Source organism: Saimiri boliviensis, chromosome 3, assembly GCF_048565385.1.
Source record: "Saimiri boliviensis isolate mSaiBol1 chromosome 3, mSaiBol1.pri, whole genome shotgun sequence".
Lineage (NCBI taxonomy): Eukaryota > Metazoa > Chordata > Mammalia > Primates > Cebidae > Saimiri > Saimiri boliviensis.
The window spans coordinates 150799288-150814879 of record NC_133451.1 but is presented as its reverse complement, the minus strand read 5'-3'; the positions used below and the strand labels follow the sequence as shown (position 1 = coordinate 150814879).

Below are 15592 nucleotides of genomic sequence, written 5' to 3'. Positions count from 1 at the left end.
AACTACAGGCACCTGCCAACACACCCAGATATATACATATATATATATATATATATATATATATATATATATATATATATAGTATTTTTAGTAGAGATGGGTTTCACTATGTTGGCCAGAATGTTCTCAAACTCCTCACCTCAGGTGATCCACCAACCTCAGCCTTCCCAAGTGCTGGGATTACAGGCGTGAGCTACCATGCCTGGCCGTGATCCCTTTTTAATATTGCCTATATATTGGCAAGAAATATGAGTATTTGCTCTATTTTGTTTTAAATAGAAACTTCTAATTGCATTTTTTTTTCTTTTGGAATCACACCTCCAAGTCAGTACACTGTAGGAAACAGAACAATCCTAGGGGCCATGGGCCTTTGCCGGAGGTATAAGTCTTGCTCCATCCCATTTCAGATGTGCAAGATGTTTACCCTGATATAGCTTCTGTATCTTTAAGAAGCTCAACTAATACTAATTCAATGCCATTCCCAAGTTATCAAGAGGATCCAACAAGACAGTGAGCATAAAATTCTATAAAGACCAAGTAATCTAAAATAGTGACTATTTTATTCTTTCTGTTATAGATGAATTATATCTCAGAAAGAACAAGGAAAGTAATTGAAAAAAGAAAGTATAATGCTATAAACAAGGACCACATATTTCTCCATGCCCTGTTTACCCTAATATGTAAATATCGAGGGCTACAAAGAACAAATAACAATTCAAAGAAATAAAAGGGCCATTTAATCTTGAATCACAAGGGCCTCTGACAAACCCCAAATCCACCCTCCTGAGGCAAATCACCACTTTCTAAGCCTTGGGATAATCTACTGAGTTTCTCTAGCTCTTCAAAGTTCTTTCTTCTTTTGCCTTGCTGTGACCACTTCTCCAAAAGAGGGACTGACAGTTTACTTTCAGTAACTTTCAATGTCCACATCTGATTCTTCAAATTCCTTGTGACTTACTCCACCAAAGGGAGATTTTATTTCCTCCATTGCTAGTCTGCATCAAAATAAAACTACGGTGTTTGGTCACTTCCATGTTTGAAGCATTGGCTTTGATCATTTGGGTAAGCGTAAATTTTTCACCTGCAATTTAATCATTTTTATTTCTTTAGCAGTAATTTCCAGTTTTGGAAGTCCGATCAGAAAACCAAAACTATTCTGAAAAAAAAGAATGTCTTCTTAACTTTATCGTCCAGATTTTAAAACAATAGAGACACACCGTGGAATATGTTTAAAAAAGTATCATTTTTAAAAAGCAGAAAAATAATTTTGGGTTTTTTTGGTCACTGGTTTATTTTTTTTAATATAGTCAAATTCGTATTGCATATACCTTTGATATCCTACTTTTTACTATCACATAATTCACATTTTTCATGTCAAAAATTATTTGTAACATAAAATTTAATGCTAGTTATAGCTGACTTTTCAGAGATAATGCCTAATTTTACAATAATAAAATCTCGATTGCTTTGTATTGGTTTATAATAAATGCTAGCTAGTTTGCTATGGAAGCGTGGATCTACTCATAACTTGCTTTTTTAAACATCAGAAATAGTTTTGAATTCAAGCAAACGTCCTCGTAGCACTGAGATAGTCATCTATTTTTCTCTGTTACCTGTTAAAACATGAGTTGTTACCTTCATTTTCCCCCTTTTCTTTTTTGTTTTAAAGTGTTGCATTTGGGAAATGTGGTTAGAAACGTGTTTTATTTTTTTAGAACGATCTGAGACTGTCTTTGGGAGTATCTTGTTTATAAATACACACATTCAGTGGTAAGTATTTTGAGCTTTGACAATGGAGAAGAAAGCTTAAGGTTATTTTTTTTTTAAGTTATAAGGACAGTTGCAAATTTGCTTTCTCTTTCATTGTTTACCTACAGAATAAAAGGTATAACTATAACCAAGAAGTGAATTGGTTCAATGTAGGAGGCCAATGCAGGATGGCATGCCATTGTTTTCTCCCTCATTTCCTAAGGAACACTTAAGAAACTGTGGACAGTGACCGACCATCCCAACCTGTACTGGACTGAAGAGTTTCCTGGGATGGAGGACTTTAGGTGCTAACACTAGGACAGTTCTAGGCAGACTAGGATGTTTGGTCGCCCCTGAACAATTTTCCAGAGTGAAGTTTACTCAATGTCAAACTCTCAGAACTTAAATCCAACTAACTGAACCAGTTCCTGCTGAAGATTTATAATCCCCGTGTGGTAACAGGGAGTCTTCACAAATGAATGAACTGAATAATCAGAACAATCTTGGATGATGGACATTGGGCTTACTCATCTTAGTGATGATGTGTTAAAAACATTTGTGAAGGCTGCATGTACCAGTTATAGGCCAGAACCAGGTGACCTGGCTCCCAACCCCTCTCATTCTCCATCCCCTCCACTGCCCCTGGCTTCTTGCCCACTATGCTCCGGCTTCCTGCAGCTCAAGTGTTTCTGCTTACAGTTCCCTCTGCCTCTGTCCTTACTCTTCTGCCAAATATCACATAGTTTACTCCCTCATTCAAGTCTTGGCACAAATCTTACCTCATCAGGGAGGACCTCCCTCACGACCCATTACAAAATAACATTCTCTCTTTTAATCCCTATCCATTTACCATTTTATTTTATTTTACTTTATTTTATTTTATTTTTTGAGACAGAGTCTCACTCTGTCGCCCAGGCTGAAGTGCGGTGGCATAATCTCAGCTCACTGCAACTTCCGCCTCCCGGGTTCAAGCAATTCTCCTGCCTCAGCCCCTCTCACAAACAGCTGAGATTACAGGCATGCATCACCATGCCCAGCTAAGTTTTTTGTAGTTTAGTAGAGATGGGGTTTCACTGTGTTGCCCAAGCTGGTCCCAAACTCCTGGCAATTCATCAAGCCTTGGCCTCCCAAAATGCTAGGATTACAGGCATGAGCCACTGCGCCTGGCCAACAATCATTTTGAATGCCGTATTATTTCAAAGTACTTTTCATTTTTGCAACATTTTTCACTTCATGATTGTCACTCTGGTTTCAAGCATGCTGCTGATGCAACACTTTTGAGCTGAGTAGTAAGTGACTATTTAAGTGCATTTTATGGGTTTCCCAAGATGGGCTGGTCTCCAGGTTTACTGAGCACATTTGCATAGTGAGCAACATTTGTATTGGGAATTGTTCCTTTAATTTCTAAGGCATTTACACAACCAATCTCCCTGACCAGGATCATTTTCTGGGCCGTAAAACGCACTAAATTTGGTTTAGTAGGAGGCATCAGTGGAAGCCTCCGTCATGAACTATACCAGCAGCAGGTTCCTCTAACATGTCACCTAAATGTTTCCGAAATTTTACAGAGATCAGCAGACGGTTGAGCTCTCTGATATTGTCCATAACGGCTCCACAAAGCTTTGATTTCATTTGTAAAATTTTAATCTTCAAACAATAAATCATGGATGGGGAGATTAAGATGTCCTTTTTAAAATTATTCAAGGATAGCATCCTATGTGCCTATAAGGAGTTAGATGCAGGTTCCTCTTTACAATCTTGAAATCCATTGGCCTGAAGGTATTTGGGAAGAGAGAAGGGAAGCATGCAGATTTGAAATTTGGGAAGTTTGAATTTTGTCACTGTATTAGTTCATTCTTGCATTGGTATAAAGAAACACCTGAGACTGGGTAATTTATAAAGAAAAGAGGTGCAATTGGCTCATGGTCCTGCAGGCTTTATAGGAAGCATGGCAATGGCATCTGCTTGGCTTCTGCTAAAACCTCAGGGCGTGTTCAATCATGGCAGAAGGTGAAGGGGAAGCAAGCTAGAGAGAGTGGTGTGGAGGTGCCACACACTTTTAAACAACCAGATCTCATGTGAACTCACAGTGAAAGCTGGCTTACCACCAAGAGGATGGCCCAAACCATTCACGAGGAATCCACCCCCATGACCCAAACATCTCCCACCAGGCCCCACCTCCAACACTGGAAATTACAACTCAACATGAGATTTGATGGGGACATATATTCAAACTATATCAGTTACTCACTGAAGGAAGAAATAATAGGAATGAGCCCACCAACCAAAAGCTAGGCAACTACCATACCTCAGTGTTCCCACATCAATTGCATGGCTCGCTTTGATATGAGGGCAAATCATAACCGTTCCCTCTCTAAGAGCTACTTTGTGGTCCACAGGGGAGGAAAGGCCTCGTGACACTCAAATGGCCCTGGTACTCACAAGTTAACAAACTTCAAAATGCTATTTGAAAGAGAAACTAATAACATTAAAAAGAGGTCACGGTACTGTTTGAAAATCTACAAAGGAGTCATGATCTTTGTTCAAGGAAGTAAAATATTAAGGAAATTTGTGTTAGTTGAGTTCTTGACTGAACATGTGCTGTGAAGTTCTGATTGTGGAAGCTGCTTCCTATTCAAAAATAAAATAAAACTCTCTTGATATGCAAATGATAAGAATATGCTTTGGTTTCAAATAATATCTAAAAGCAAACTCTCTGCAAAGTATCGCAGAATGGTTTACTTAAGAACATACTGGTTGAACTTCAAAGAAGAGCCTTCTGGCAAATATTTACCCACCCAATATGAAAAGAGATTTTCATCAATTTCCATTGCCTAGCTTTATTTCATTGATTTCTATCATTCAACTTCATTTTTTATTATTATCAGATCATTACCACAAGAAAGCACTACAGTCAAGAGACAACAAATAATAATGATGATAATAACAGTAAATCCAAAAACTTTTATTGGTTAATAGCTCTATAACTAACTACAATAAATTACCTTTAGTATACAAATAGGCCTGATGTGGTGGCTTATGCCTGTAGTCCCAGCATTTTGGGAGGCTGAGGCAGGCAGACTACTTGAGGTCAGGAGTTCCATACCAGCCTGGCCAACATTTTGGTTTGGAACCCCATCTCTGCTAAGAATACGAAAATTAGCCAGGCATGGTGGTACATACCTATAATCCTAGCTACTCGAAAGGCTGAGGCATGAGAATCATCTGAACCCAGGAGGCAGAGGTTGCAGTGAGCCTTAATCATGCCATTGCACTCCAGCCTGGACGACAGAGCAAGACTGTCTCAAAACAATAAAACATTAAAACAAACCTATAGTCATCAAAGCCTGAGTCCTGTCCTCTCCCTCTCCTCCCGGGGCAGCATGAGCTTTACCACTTGCTCCAGCTTCTCCACCCGCTCCAGCTTCTCCACCCGCAACTACCAGTCCGTGGGCTCCTCCGGGTGTTCAGCTAGGGTGCCTGGCCGGTCAGCAGTGCGGCCAGCGTCTATGCAGGCGCCGGGGGCTCTGGTTCCCGCATCTCCGTGACGCACCGCACCAGCTTCCAGAGCAACATGGGGGTCGGGGGCCTGGCCGCGGGGATGGCCGGGGGTCTGGCAGAAATGGGAGGCATCCAGAACGAGAAGGACACCATGCAAATCCTGAACGACCGCCTGGCCTCCTACCTGGACAGAGTCAGGAGCCTGGAGACCGAGAACCGGAAGCTGGAGAGCAAAATCCGGGAGCACCTGGAGAAGAAGGGACCCCAGGTCAGAGACTGGGGCTACTACTTCAAGACCACCGAGGACCTGAGGGCTCAGATCTTCGCAAACACTGTGGACAATGCCCGTATCGTTCTGCAGATTGACAATGCCCGTCTTGCTGCTGATGACTTTAGAGTCAAGTATGAGACACAGCTGGTCATGTGTCAGTCTATGGAGAGAGACATCCATGGTCTCCGCAAGGTCATCGATGACACCAATGTCACTCGGCTGCAGCTGGAGACAGAGATCGAGGCTCTCAAGGAGGAGCTGCTCTTCATGAAGAAGAACCACGAAGAGGAAGTAAACAGCCTACAAGCCCAGATTTCCAGCTCTGAGTTGACCATGGAGGTAGGTATCCCCAAATCTCAGGACCTTGCCAAGATCATGGCAGAAATCTGGGCTCAATATGACGAGCTGGCTCGGAAGAACCGAGAGGAGCTGGACAAGTACTGGACTCAGCTGATTGAGGAGAGTACCATAGTGGTCACCACACAGTCCACTGAGGTTGAAGCTGCGGAGATGACGCTCAGAGCTGAGACATACACTGCAGTCTTTGGAGATCGACCTGGACTCCATGAGAAATACGAAGATCAGCTTAGAGAACAGCCTGAGGGAGGTGGAGGCCCGCTACACCCTGCAGATGGAGCAGCTCAATGGGATCCTTCTGCACCCGGAGTCAGAACTGACACAGACCGGGGCAGAAGGGACAGCGCCAGGCCCAGGAGTAGGAGGCTCTGCTGAACATCAAGGTCAAGCTGGAGGCTGAGATCGGCACCTATCGCCCCCTGCTGGAATATGGCGAGGACTTCAGTCTTAGTGATGCCCTGGACAGCAGCAACTCCATGCGAACCATCCAAAACACCACCACCCGCCGGATAGTGGATGGCAAAGTGGTGTCTGAGACCAACGACACCAAAGTTCTGAGACATTAGGCCAGCAGAAGCAGGGGACCCTTTGGGGAGCAGGAGGCCAATAAAAAGTTCAGAGGTCATTCAATGTTAAAAAAAAAAAAAAAAAAAAAACTTAGAACTTGTGTTTACCTATGCCTCATCAAGCAGGACAGCATAACTGACCCAGTAAAAATTACTCCCTGGCTCAGCAGAGAGAGTGAAAGTAGCTGAAAATTCGTAATAAAACCTTCTACAACTAGATCAAGGGAGTCCCTAGGTTCTTTCACTTGATTTTACCACGATTGTGGCCTGACTTATATCCTCGATTTCCTCTGTTCCCTCAAGTAGCTCTCTGCACATACGACTGCATTCCACTGACAGCTCTTGCTTCTCTTGGTGGATCTGTGAGCTCTACTGAAACCAGGAACCCGGCCTGCAGAGATATGTTCTGTGCTGAGGACACAGTGGCTCTCTAATTCATCCGAGTTCCTGTGGTTGAGCTCGGTTACTAGGCAACACCACCAGGAACACACAGATCCCAGTTGCACACGTACATGCCTTCTCTGGCTCGCCTCCTGCATTAGCCTCCTTTCCCTGGGATTCGGAGAAAAGTCTTCGGAGCCGGGGCCAGAAGACAAATAGAGTGATTAACGAAGCTTATCCAAAATTACCAACGATCCCTCCTAACTGTGCTGCCATCCCGCATCCCAATCTCTGTCAGAGGAAAACCCTAACTCCAAATAATTTATTTAAAATTGGCAAAGTTCTGTCATGGCAAAAAAGAAAGACGGGAGACGGCGACCTGAAAGCCTGGTGTCCCTAGCTCTTTTGTCAAGATGTAAGCCTGTGGCAGAGCCTGAAAGTCCATTGTCAACTCTCCTCTACCTGAGGCTCTGAGGGGAGTATGACCCTCACTCTACTGAACCCTGCAGGGCTTATGGTGCCAGTTTCTGAAAATAAAAGAATCGGAACCCTGCTGGAAAATAAAAATGGATTACCTTTGATGGCTCAAATGTTAAAACTAATTTGGAATAGACTTTCTATTTCACTTAGCCTCACCTTGTACCCATTGCATTAATTTTCCTTAGATACCTGTGAATCAAGGCACTACAAATTCATTACTTACTGATGTGTCCAATTTCTTGAAGAATAACAATGTATCTTCAAATACTCAAATTTAAAATACTGTAGTCCTTTTTTTTTTAATATTTTTATCATTTATCTTACCACATTTTGGATGGCATAAAGCATCCCATGTAGTCTTTTGTAATTATTAAACAGGTACACACAGAATTGGAAAGCACATATTCCATGCTTGATTATTATTTTTCTGTTTGTCCACTAGTGTAATCTATTCTCTCAATTTGGTAAACTGGGTATCATAATAGCTATGGCAGGCCTAATGCCATGCAGCCTCCTTTGGGAGTAGGGAGTTTGGGAAGCCAAATAGGACTGAAATATGAACCAGCAGGATTGGTTGGTTCTATGTATCTGAAAGTATGTAGATAGTGACATAACTTTTATTCTGGGTGACATAGGTATTACAATTATCAGAGCATCAGTGATATCAAATGTACAGTGAGTCAAATCTGATATGAGTAAACTTTCTAATGATATGATGCTTCAAACTTTCATTTGAATTGTAGCTCACCATAACCTCTATTGGTTGCAGGTTGATTAGATTCTTGATAGCTAAAGTCATTTCTTCAGAGAATGCTGCTAGAATCTTAAACACACTCCAACATTATATTATAAATTGTAGAGATACTTTAAGACTATTCAAAAGATCCCAAATAATAGATAGGTAAATTTCCACTTATCAGCTGCCAGAAGTAGAGACACATCAATGAGGGATTCTCCTAGGATTCTGCTACGTTTATGAGATTAAAACCAGCCATACATTGCCAAGTGTAACGTCCATCCCAGATGATATCCAATCAATATTTATCAAGCTTCTCCTGAATGAGACAGAGAAGGCTGAGAGCTAAGAGATCTGTCCAACATCTGCCACTAATGAGCTGTGTGGCTTTGGGAATGTCACTTAGTGTTTCCTGGCCTTGGTTTCTTCTGCTGCAAACTGGGCAAGATAATCTGCAGTCCTATCCAAAGAATTTCCTTGCTCAGTTAACAAGGTCGTGGTCATTTCGGAGTCCATGGGAGGCCAGAACATAAAACTTCATAATTTCAAGCACATTTCTATTTTAAGCATCATTATGTTTCAGAGAAAATAGTCCCAAATGTTTTTAAACTAATTCTTCTTAGCAACTTTCTAACAGTACCCAAATTTATTCAAATTAAGTAGCAAATTGAGACATCCTAGAGCAGATATACTTTCAGTTTTAAATTGCTGCCTTTATATTTTACATATCATTGAATTTTCAAATAATACAATTAGCAAAAATGCAAAAATGTAAGTGAATTGAATTTAAACCGTGAAGCTAGAGGGATAGAAGTTTTTAATCACTAGATGTTCCATAGCATAACTGAATCAAGTTGTTTATGATAATTTTATTACCTCCGCCTTCTTTTTAACAGAGTTATTACATTTTCTCATGATGTATGATATCACACTTTCGAAGCCCTTTCAGTAATTGGAGCTCCATGAAACTGGCTCTAAGGCTCATTAATGTGAAAAATTATCTTAAAAGTTAGGTAAATGTAGTTGTTTCATTTTGGTTTGGTACTGCCAGCTATGAAAGATATTTTCTATATCTCTGACAGTATTTCTGATTAAAGATCCCTCTTTTTTGTCAACATTGTATCTTCATGAAGTTCATTTACATTAAACCTATTTGTAACAGGATAGGTTTAAATTTTCAAACTATAAATGTGAAAGTGTTCATTTTATCCAAATTGTAAAATTTGTTTCAGAAACCTGATAGCAGGGATATTATCCTTGACTTCTGTTTAGGATCACCTGGGGAATTTGGAGAGAAAATAATTTATATATGACTGGGCCTGCCCCAGAATATTTAAATCAGAAACCCTAGATGTGGGAGCAGGTATTGGTATATTTTAAATGCTCCCACAGGGATGTGCAGTTAGGACTCAACTGCTGTCCTAGAGTAACTCCTTATCTCATTGGTGCCACAGTCTCTGTGGCATTTTACCATTGGGATTCTAATCCTAATGCCTGCTCCACCACAATGCCTGCTATTTCTTCTGTCTCTAACAGTCTTTCAAAATGCTTCTGAAATAGCAGTTTACTTTCTTTTCTCTTCTTTTATAATAGTTCTGTAGAGTCGGCAGTACATGTATTATCCCATCTGAAAGCCTTGATTTGCCCAAGGGAGTGCAAATAATAAGTAATAAGGCAAGAATAAGGATTCAGGCATTCCTATATCAAGTCTAGTGTACTTCCTGCTGTACCACACCACCTTCCATGCTTGGAACCCAGTGCTGACTTTAATCACTCCTGGTCTGCATGCAAAACTCCAGCTTGACATTATCCAAAGAAAATGCAAAGAGGAAAGAAAGGCAACTCATCTTATATGTAGTTGAGGCCTATTGACTACCTGTGTTCACCCCATGACAATTCCTTCAAGGGCCTTGGCAAGACCTTCAATGTTTAATTATAGACATTTTATCTTACTAAAGATGAGTCATTTTAATAAACAATTAATTCACTAGCTTTAGCCAATTACCAATTAGTTGGAGAGTAGCAGCTAAAATTATGCTCTAGTCTGCGTTTCTCTGTTACTTTGGCCCCTTGTTTCCAAACTCCTTTTCCCTAATTAAAAAAATTCCTAACTCTGACAGCCCTGGCCACCACATTTAGAAAGAAAAACAAAAACCCATACATCCTGACAACATTTTTTAAATGTATATAATTAAAGCATTAAAATGAAAGAAAAAAACCTGAAAGAAATGTTTTCAGAGGAAAGTAATTTGACTTCAAGATCTGCTAACACAGATTTACATTAATTGTTCAGTGACTTTGATTTTCATAAGTCAATCCAAAATCTCAATGTTTTCCTCAACAATAGATTTATATTATTTTGCTTGAATAATCCAAATAATTGTTTAAACTATTTCTCTTTATGTCTGTATAAAAGCCATTTATAATCATATCTCAATAATGTAACTAACTCAAGAGATTTCTAGAGATTAAAAAACAAATATTTTAGTTTGAAAAAGAAAGCATATATGTAATAAAGAATCTTCAGTGTTCTTCCAAGATGGCCAAAAACAGAAAGCTCCCATCTTCAGCTCCAGTGAAATCAATGCAGAAAGCAGGTGATTTCTGCATTTCCAACTGAGGTACCTGGCTCATCTCACTGGGACTAGTTAGACAGTGGGTGCAGCCCATGGTGGGTGAGCTGAAGCAGAGTGGGGCATCACCTCACCTGGGTAGTGCAAGGGGTCAGGGAACTCCCTCCCCTCACCAAGGGAAGCTGGACGGACTGTGCACTGAGGGATGGTGCACTCTGGCCCAGACACTACACTCTTCCCATGGTTTTCACAACACTCAGACCAGGAGATTACCTCAGGTGTCTACACCACCAGGACCCTGGGTTTCAAGCACAAAACTGGGGAGCCATTTGGGCAGACACTGAGCTAGCTGCAGGAGTTTTTCTTCATACCCCTGTGGCACCTGGAATACCAGCGAGACAGAACTGTTCCCTCCCCTAGAAAGGCGGCTGAACCCAAGTGGTCTAGCCAAGGAGCCAAGGAGCCAAGTGGTCTAGCTCAGCAGATTCCACCCCCACAGAGCCCAGCAAACTAAGATCCACCGGCTTGAAATTCTTACTGCCAGCACAGCAGTCTGAAGTTGACCTGGGATGCTCCAGCTTGGTGTGGGGAGGAATGTCCACCATTACTGAGATGTGAGTTGACAGTTTTCCCCTCAGAGTATAAACAAAGCCACTGGGAAGTTCTAACTGGGCAGAGCCCACTGCAGCTTGGCAAACCCTTTGTAGCCAGACTGCCTCTCTAGATTCCTCCTCTCTGGGCAAAGCATCTCTGCAAGAAAGGCAGCAGCCCCAGTTAGGGCCTTATAGATAAAACTCCCACCTCCCTAGGATAGAGTACCTGGAGGAAAGGGGAGCTATGGGCGCAGCTTCAGCAGACTTAAACATTCCTGCCTGCCAGCTCTGAAGATAGCAGCAGATCTCCCAGCACAGACCTGGAGCTCTACCAAGGGACATACACCCTTCACAAGTGGGTCCCTAACCCCTTTGCCTCCTTATTGGGAGACATTTCCCAGCAGGGGTTGACAGACACCTCATGCAGGAGAGCTCCAGCTGGCATCTGGCAGATGCCCTTCTGGGAGGAAGCTTCCAGAGGAAGGAACAGGCAGCAATCTTTGCTGTTCTACAGCCTCCATTGGTGATACCCAGGGAAACAGGGTCTGGAGTGAACTTCCAGCATACTCCAGCAGTCCTGCAGCAGAGGGGCCTGACTTTTAGAAGGAAAACTAACCAACAGAAAGGAATATCATCAACATCAGCAAAAAGAACATCTACACAGAAAGCTTTGAAGATCACTGACATCAAAGACCAAAGGTAGATGAATCCACAAAGATTAGAAAAAACAAGCCCGGAGAATGCTGGGAAGATGGCCGCCTAAGAACAGCTCAGGACTTCAGCTCCCAGTGAAGGTGCAGAGGGTGAGTGGACGCCGCATTTCTAGACGAACTCTTATTGCCCACAGACCAGGAGATACCCAGGCAGAGGGGTCGCCAGCATCGCAGTCCCAGCCAGTGCGGCTGTTTTGGCCCCCGCGGGGCTGATTCCGCCCACGCGGCTGCTGTGACCACTCCCTGTTGCTGCGGTTCTCTGTACAAAAGCCACTGGTCTGGGAGCCCTCTTAGCTGGCGAGCAGAGCCCTGAGACGGCAGAATAGCCCATTCATCTGAAATAGCGAGTCAGGCCAGGAGATTCCTAGGCAAAAAATCCGCCAGGAGCCGGCGCCACAGTTCGAGCCGACTCCGTGAGTCGCAGCACGGGAGATGCCTGCGCCTTTTCAACAAGCGACTGGAACGCAGGGTCGTTCAACTTAAAAGAAAAGACTCTGAGTCAGGGAGCCAGGTGATCAGGCTCGGTTGGTCCCACCCCTCCACCCCCAACAATGAAAACAAAAACAGTAATTGGAAACCCTCTGGGTTGAGCCCTCCAAACCAAGCACAGCTGAACCTGGACGGTCCGGCTCCGTGGGGGAGGGGCTTCCGCCATTACTGAGACTCTCCACCGCTACCGAGGCAGGCCGCCGTTCCCGAGGCAACCAGCCACAACAGAGAGAGTCCGCCATAACAGAGGCGGGGCCACCGTTGCCGAGACAGTTCTAACTACGCCCATATAAAAAGGACTAATGGGCGGAGCCCACAGCAGCTCAGCAAAGCCCCTGCGGGCAGGCAGTGGCTAGGCGTGCTGCTAGTTGGGCGGGTCAGACCTGAAAGAAAAATCAAAAAAGGCAGTAGTGCAATGGAAACTCATAAAGCTCCAACTCCCTGGGACAGAGACAGACAACAGGTGGATAAACCCACAAAAATGGGAAGAAACCAGCACAAAAAGGATGAAAACTCCTGAAACCAGAACACCTCTCCTCCTAAAAGGGATCACAACTCCTCACCAGCAAGGGAACCAGACCAGATGGAGAAGGAGGATGATGAAATGACAGAATCAGACTTCAGAAGGTGGGTAGTAAGAAACTACAATGAGCTAAAAGAACATGTTCTAACCCAACGCAAAGAAAATAGGAACCTTGAAAAAAGACTGGACGAACTGCTGACGAGAATGGACAGCATAGAGAGGAGTATAAGTGAATTGATGGAGCTGAAAAACGCAACAAGAGAACTTCGTGAAGCATGCACAAGCTTCAACAGCCGAATTGACCAAGCAGAAGAAAGGGTATCAGAGGTCGAAGATCAACTCAATGAAATAAAAAGAGAAGGCAAGAACAGAGAAAAAAGCACAAAAAGGAATGAACAAAATCTTCAAGAAATGTGGGACTATGTGAAAAGACCTAATCTACGTCTGATAGGTGTACCTGAATGTGATGAAGAGAATGAATCCAAGCTGGAAAATACTCTTCAGGATATTATCCAGGAAAACTTCCCCAACCTAGCAAGGCAGACCAATATTCAAATCCAGGAAATACAGAGAACACCACAAAGATATTCCTCAAGAAGAGCAACCCCAAGGCACATAATCGTCAGATTCACCAGGGTTGAAATGAAAGAGAAAATGCTAAGGGCAGCCAGAGAGAAAGGTCAGGTTACCCACAAAGGGAAGCCCATTAGACTCACAGCAGATCTCTCAGCAGAAACCCTACAAGCCAGAAGAGATTGGGGGCCAATATTCAACATCCTTAAAGAAAAGAACTTTCAACCCAGAATCTCCTATCCAGCCAAACTAAGCTTCATAAGTGAAGGAAAAATAAAATCCTTTGTGAACAAGCAAGCACTCAGAGATTTCATCACCACCAAACCTGCTCTACAAGAACTCCTGAAAGAGGCTCTACACATATAAAGGAACAACCAGTACCAGCCACTCCAAAAACACACCAAATGGTAAAAGAGCATCAACACAATCAAGAATCTGCATCAACTAACCAACAAAACAGCCAGGTAGCATGAAAATGACAGTATCAAATTCACACATAACAATACTATCCCTAAATGTCAATGGACTAAATGCCCCAATCAAAAGACACAGACTGGCAAATTGGATAAAAAGCCAAAACCCATCAGTGTGCTGTATCCAGGAAACCCATCTTACATGCAAGGATACACAAAGGCTCAAAATAAAGGGATGGAGGAAGATCTACCAAGCAAATGGAGAGCAAAAAAAGGCAGGAGTTGCAATTCTCATCTCTGATAAAATAGACTTTAAAGCAACAAAGATCAAAAGAGACAAAGAAGGACATTACATAATGGTAAAAGGATCGCTGCAACAAGAAGAGCTAACGATCCTAAATATATACGCACCCAATACAGGAGCACCCAGATACATAAGGCAAGTTCTTAATGACTTACAAAGAGACTTAGACTCCCACACAATAATAGTGGGAGATTTTAACACCCCATTGTCAATATTAGACAGATCATCCAGACAGAAAATCAACAAGGATATCCAGGACCTGAACTCAGACCTGGAACAAGCAAACCTAATAGACATTTACAGAACTCTCCACCCCAAATCCACAGAATATACATTCTTCTCAGCACCACATCACACCTACTCTAAAATTGACCACATAATTGGCAATAAATCACTCCTCAGCAAATGCAAAAGAACAGAAATCATAACAAACAGTCTCTCAGACCACAGTGCAATCGAGTTAGAACTCAGAATGCAGAAACTAACTCAGAACCGCACAGCTTCATGGAAACTGAACAACTTGCTCTTGAATGTTGACTGGATAAACAATGAAATGAAGGCAGAAATAAAGATGTTCTTCGAAACCAATGAGAACGAAGACACAACATACCAGAATCTCTGGGACACATTTAAAGCAGTCTCTAGAGGAAAATATATAGCAATGAGTGCCCACATGAGAAGAAAGGAGAGATCGAAAATTGACACCCTATCATCAAAATTGAAAGAGCTAGAGAAGCAAGATCAAAAAAACTCAAAACCTAGCAGAAGACAGGAAATAACTAAGATCAGAGCAGAACTGAAGGAAATAGAGACACAAAAAACTCTTCAAAAAATCAATAAATCCAGGACCTGGTTTTTTGAAAAGATCAACAAAATAGACAGACCACAAGCCAGATTAATAAAAAAGAAAAGAGAGAATAACCAAATTGATGCAATAAAAAACGATAAAGGGGATATCACCACAGATTCCACAGAAATCCAAACCATCATCAGAGATTATTACAAACAACTCTATGCACATAAACTAGTAAACCTGGAAGAAATGGATAAATTCCTGGACACCTGCAACCTCCCAAGCCTAAACCTGGAAGAAGCCAAAACCCTGAATAGACCAATAACATGGTCTGAAGTCGAGGCAGCAATAAAGAGCCTACCACCCAAAAAAAGCCCAGGTCCAGATGGGTTCACAGCTGAATTCTACCAGACATACAAAGAGGAGCTGATACCATTCCTTCTGAAACTATTCCAGACAATCCAAAAAGAGGGAATTCTTCCCAAATCATTTTACGAGACAAACATCATCCAGATACCAAAACCCGGCAGAGACTCAACAAGAAAAGAAAATTTCAGGCCAATATCCATGATGAACA

General features: G+C 42.3%; 2 long non-coding RNA genes and 1 pseudogene across 2 annotated transcripts in view; 2 read left to right on the top strand and 1 right to left on the bottom strand.

Moving 5' to 3' along the window:
* Nucleotides 1-15592, bottom strand: part of LOC141584071 (uncharacterized) — a 459558-nt gene that overhangs the window by 156515 nt on the left and 287451 nt on the right. The gene's annotated exons all lie outside the window — the stretch shown is intronic.
* The window catches only part of LOC141583933 (uncharacterized), a 128014-nt gene that overhangs the window by 97067 nt on the left and 15355 nt on the right, over nucleotides 1-15592 (top strand). The window lies entirely within an intron of this gene.
* Nucleotides 5309-6519, top strand: LOC101029344 (keratin, type I cytoskeletal 18 pseudogene; annotated as a pseudogene).